The following is a 6,000-nucleotide window of genomic DNA, read 5'->3' as shown; positions in this document are numbered from 1 at the left end:
CTGGACTTCTCCAGAATGGAGTCCGTCTCTGGCTGTGCGCGTAGTCATTCGTGGTGCGCAAATAAGTATTTTGTGTCTTCTCCCTATAACTCATTGTCTGGTTAGGTGGAGCGGGACGTGATTATATGCAACACAATTGAAAAAATCTGATTGTTTTTAAATACAAATGTGAATTCCAATACCATTTTGTGGCTGCATCTTTTTAATACTTCTAAATGTATTCTATAAAGAAGTCCGGGGCGATTCAGAAAACATCCTGGACTTCGGCCCTGGAAGCCCAGGTCTAACTACGCGCCTGCATCAAAGCATTTTCATTTGATAGAATGGCCCAGTCAAAGTCACAGGTGCCCTACATCTAATCCAACAAATGGACAAAAAATAAAGTCTCTAGATGTGCAAAGCTGGTTGGGACTTGAGCTATTTTGAAATTGGCGCAGAGAGGGGCATTAACCAATGTATTGATTTTTAGAAGTAAAACATTTTCAAAATCATGTATCATCCCTCTTCCATTTCACAATATGTACTACTTTGTGGTGGTTTATCACATAAAAGCTTAAAAAAATAAAGCTTGTGAATAAAACGTGACATGGTATGAAAAAGATTGAAATTCATGAATACGTTTGCATGGCACTGTAGCTATTACCACTTACAATTTAAAATAACAGTCTGATAAGGTCCGCAAAAAATAGCACATCAATAGTTGCACTTCCTCCACAAATTAAATCAGTTTTGAGTTTAAAAGGTTCATGATCACTGTGTACAATTTGCTTTTCTCACTTGGTTTGGCAACCTACTAGTAAGACACAAAAACAGAATAAAACAAATAGTAAAAGTGGCAAAGTTATGGGTGCTAAATTACTTGATCTAACGCAAGCACTTCTAAAAAAAAAAAAAAAAAAAAAAAAAGAGTCCCAGAAAAGGTGAGAGACATTCTCCACTCCCATTATCACCCACCACACGGCTAATCTGAGCTTCTACTACGGAAATAAATTCAGTCAGCCTAAAGCAAGGACAGGCAGATGGAAAAACAAAGTTTCACTTTTACTTTTAAAAATGTATAAGCCGCATTAGAATATGAATAAAACTCTGGATAAAGATGTTTGTCACAGCATGGTACATTTAGGGAAAGACAAGCCTTGCCTTACTTCTATGCGAGGCTGGGTATGGTACACCTACAGGGGGTTAATTAACGCTAAGCATCCGGCTATCATAGTTGTAGAATTCAATTCTAATACAAAAAAAAAAAAAAAAAAAAAAAGAAAGAAAAGCTGGAGAATGCGGGCATCGATCCCGCTACCTCTCGCATGCTAAGCGAGCGCTCTACCATTTGAGCTAATTCCCCATATGTACACAAAAAAAAGGCGAATATCATTAAATATTTGTCGTTATAAACCATCTGGAGCATCTCGATATGACAGCAACATAGGGATAAAGTAAGCTGAAATTAAACCCAAAGTAAGCCCAACCGGCCAATCGCTGAGCGCCTCATATTCCGGTGGTCCAATCACGTCCTGAGCTGGTGGGCTTACTTTGGCTTACTTTTGACCAATCACCTTCCACCTTCTGAATCTTTTATAACTCTCGGAGTAACTTCGGGAGCTTTTATCGTTTCATCGATGTCTGACTGTACTTCTTCTGCGAGCGGTAAATTAAAACATATTTCCTTTTTTAACAGCTAAATGTATGTCAGATTCTAGGTTTATCCTGTTGTTCGCCTAACATTTTTAGTAAAAACAACACTGCGTATCACGTAGCGTCGTGGTCATATACCTCATTGGACTTATTAGAAATGTTGAATACACATTACACAACAAAGACAGCACAGAATACTATCTTTTTCTCTGCTATACATCTCCGGTTTTTGCAGCGCAAGTGGAGTAACTCGTCAATGCATGATAATAAAGAACATTGCTTGTTATTGTACATATTTATACATTAATATGGCGACGTTTGCATCATAATCACGTTGTGCAGCTTCTATAATAATCTGTGCTTTTTTTTGGAGGCTGTGCCCAGCTGAATACAATATGTTTAAGTGCTATTTCGATCCCAGTTATAATAATTCTATGAATCGTCAAACATGCGTGCCTAATATTTGATATTGTCAACCCCCCCTCCAAGAAATAAACAGAAATTACACTTGGTATTGTAGCAACAAGATTATACCAACTAGTGCTATTTTTTGTTATTAATAAATTTGTCAAATTTTTTTAATATCCAAAATAATTTTATGTCCCACCTAAAACAACGGGGTTCTTAATGCCGTTGGCAGCACAACAGAGCTAAAAACGATAAGATGGTAGAATATTTGATAATGAATTATACTATTTAGTTTTGCTTCAGAGCAGCAGTGAAGGCATGGTGAATAAATGTTGCTCATTTGTAAGTTCTTTGAAACATATTGAAAAAAATGGCCGAAATAAAGTGTAATGATTGATTATCTCAAACAATATTTATACAAGTAACTTTGTGTTTATGCCTGTTTCCTTTCAGATTATGTATGCACACCCCTTGTTCTGCAGAAATCCTCAGGGTCGGCTCCTCATGGGACCAACTGAGGAGGCGAATAGGAGTGAGATTGTGGTGGCAGGGAGGGCTCAGCATAAGGAGGCAGAATGGAGGGGGTCCTGGTGACCAGTTCCTGGTTCTTCCTCACTGTAAGATCCAGTTTGGAAAATACCAGGGCCAGAGCTTCCGGTGGCCATTGGAGAACTTCCTCGGCTATGCAGTCTATCTGGTCAGCAGCATTATGGGGGAAGAAGAGAGAGACAACCCACTGTCGGCCAGTAAACACCTGTTCCTCAGGTACACCTCCCAGATCAGGGAGATAGGAGAAGCTGTGGAGGTGTACCAGAATAAAACAGGCCATGCTCCAGGAGGCCCAGAGGACCAATAACTCTGGGTGTCTGATGGTGAAGTTCGGGGACAGGTCCATGAAGGAGGTGTATGAGGATGCAAGCAAAGAGGCCCAGGCTCTCATCACCTACCTGAAGACAGGCCAAACAGCAACATGGTCCTTTTCAAGGCTTGTGTGCTGAAGAAGCAGGCTTCAGCTCAAGCCCACCTCCCTGCTGTCACTGTGTCTGCCTCCTTTACTGCCGCTGCTGCTGTGCCCACTGCGACTGTTACTGCTCCTCCTTCCCCTACTCAGAGGAGGCCACTGACGGCTGCTGGTGTGAAGGCCCTGTTTGCACGGGGGAAGCATTTGTCCGCTTCACAGCTGGCACAAAAAATACAGGTCCTTCTCAAAATATTAGCATATTGTGATAAAGTTCATTATTTTCCATAATGTCATGATGAAAATTTAACATTCATATATTTTAGATTCATTGCACACTAACTGAAATATTTCAGGTCTTTTATTGTCTTAAAACGGATGATTTTGGCATACAGCTCATGAAAACCCAAAATTCCTATCTCACAAAATTAGCATATCATTAAAAGGGTCTCTAAACGAGCTATGAACCTAATCATCTGAATCAATGAGTTAACTCTAAACACCTGCAAAAGATTCCTGAGGCATTTAAAACTCCCAGCCTGGTTCATCACTCAAAACCCCAATCATGGGTAAGACTGCCGACCTGACTGCTGTCCAGAAGGCCACTATTGACACCTTCAAGCAAGAGGGTAAGACACAGAAAGACATTTCTGAACGAATAGGCTGTTCCCAGAGTGCTGTATCAAGGCACCTCAGTGGGAAGTCTGTGGGAAGGAAAAAGTGTGGCAGAAAACGCTGCACAACGAGAAGAGGTGACCGGACCCTGAGGAAGATTGTGGAGAAGGACCGATTCCAGACCTTGGGGGACCTGCGGAAGCAGTGGACTGAGTCTGGAGTAGAAACATCCAGAGCCACCGTGCACAGGCGTGTGCAGGAAATGGGCTACAGGTGCCGCATTCCCCAGGTCAAGCCACCTTTGAACCAGAAACAGCGGCAGGAGCGCCTGACCTGGGCTACAGAGAAGCAGCACTGGACTGTTGCTCAGTGGTCCAAAGTACTTTTTTCGGATGAAAGCAAATTCTGCATGTCATTCAGAAATCAAGGTGCCAGAGTCTGGAGGAAGACTGGGGAGAAAGAAATGCCAAAATGCCAGAAGTCCAGTGTCAAGTACCCACAGTCAGTGATGGTCTGGGGTGCCGTGTCAGCTGCTGGTGTTGGTCCACTGTGTTTTATCAAGGGCAGGGTCAATGCAGCTAGCTATCAGGAGATTTTGGAGCACTTCATGCTTCCATCTGCTGAAAAGCTTTATGGAGATGAAGATTTCATTTTCAGCACGACCTGGCACCTGCTCACTGTGCCAAAACCACTGGTAAATGGTTTACTGACCATGGTATCACTGTGCTCAATTGGCCTGCCAACTCTCCTGACCTGAACCCCATAGAGAATCTGTGGGATATTGTGAAGAGAACGTTGAGAGACTCAAGACCCAACACTCTGGATGAGCTAAAGGCCGCTATCGAAGCATCCTGGGCCTCCATAAGACCTCAGCAGTGCCACAGGCTGATTGCCTCCATGCCACGCCGCATTGAAGCAGTCATTTCTGCAAAAGGATTCCCGACCAAGTATTGAGTGCATAACTGTATCATGATTATTTGAAGGTTGACGTTTTTTGTATTAAAAACACTTTTCTTTTATTGGTCGGATGAAATATGCTAATTTTGTGAGATAGTAATTTTGGGTTTTCATGAGCTGTATGCCAAAATCATCCGTATTAAGACAATAAAAGACCTGAAATATTTCAGTTAGTGTGCAATGAATCTAAAATATATGAATGTTAAATTTTCATCATGACATTATGGAAAATAATGAACTTTATCACAATATGCTAATATTTTGAGAAGGTCCTGTAAAGTCCCCAGCCAAACACTGTCGCCCCTCTCTGTCTGAGTCCGTGGTGAGCTTCAGTTATGTTGATGATGTGTTGGTGACGTGCTTAGTTCTGTATTATTTTACAGACACTGCTGCTGGGGATTTCTTTAAGGAGGGAGATGACCAGGAGATGGCGACTGTGGCCTCGCAAGCTGAGGAACAACTTCCTCAAGGTATGTAGATCCCAAACAATGTTTAACAAATAATTCTATGATATAATTATTTTTTAAATGACACAAAATGTTCGTTTATGGTATTGTACAGAGAATTGGCACTGATTGAGTGTCAGTCTACATGTGCTCTTCAAAGCAAAAAGGGAATTTAAAAGTTATGTGAACTTTTATTAAATTTTTATCCTAATCAGCTCCTTCTTGTCATCTAACATGTCCCCCGTTCCCCCTGGAATAAGTGGCTGCAGAATGTTGTAGTAAGTGTCAGTGTTTGCACTGCTTTGCTTCACACTTGGCTGATCCCATCTCACTTTTCTTGTATTTGACTTAATGGTGCTTGGATGAAAATCAGAATGATTTTCACTGCTTCCTTCCTTAACTCATCTGTCTCATCATATTGCCTCTCCACTAAACATAATGCTTTGCACTAAACATTGTAACCTTAGTAGCTGTCCTGCAGTGCTGAAATAGACATTCGGTGACAATCTTTACTTAACAAAATAATTGTTTTATTTCCACTACACCCACTGCTGCCTCAAAAGGCCCTGTTCCTGCCTCTGCTCCTGACCTCCGACACTTTGGCAGTATCACTGCTGAACCATGAGTGCATTCAACAGGTCTGGAAAGACCCGCAGAGACACACTGCCTGTAGGACCCTGAGGGCTTTCCTCTGTACCTCAAGAGACAGGGACACTGAAGAAGGGTGGTGTGGATCTCTGCTGCTGCCGGTGTGGTCGTGGCTCCACCCCCTTGGAGTCCTTTCACTTCCACCTAAATCATTTCATCCCAGTTGGGTGATTATATGTTTAATGTTTTTTTTGTTTTGAACACAGAGAGTTTATGTCATTTTCTTTGTTTAACCTGCAGGGACCAGTACCAGTGACACTCACTTCCAGGCTTACCTCCTGGAAGGTCTGAAGAGCTGAAACCAGGACCAGATGGAGGAAGCAGTGAGAGGAAACT

The 6,000-nt window shown here is 42.0% G+C and overlaps 1 non-coding gene across 1 annotated transcript; it reads right to left on the bottom strand.

The window, feature by feature from the left end:
- Positions 1-1,269: 1,269 nt before the first annotated feature.
- On the bottom strand, positions 1,270-1,342 carry trnaa-agc. Its single transcript has one exon. It is a non-coding gene; the product is annotated as a tRNA-Ala (tRNA).
- Positions 1,343-6,000: the final 4,658 nt, after the last annotated feature.

Source organism: Girardinichthys multiradiatus, chromosome 21 (genome assembly GCF_021462225.1).
Source record: "Girardinichthys multiradiatus isolate DD_20200921_A chromosome 21, DD_fGirMul_XY1, whole genome shotgun sequence".
In the NCBI taxonomy this organism is placed as follows: domain Eukaryota; kingdom Metazoa; phylum Chordata; class Actinopteri; order Cyprinodontiformes; family Goodeidae; genus Girardinichthys; species Girardinichthys multiradiatus.
Note: the sequence above shows the minus strand (reverse complement) of the source record. Positions and strands in the feature narration are given on the sequence as shown.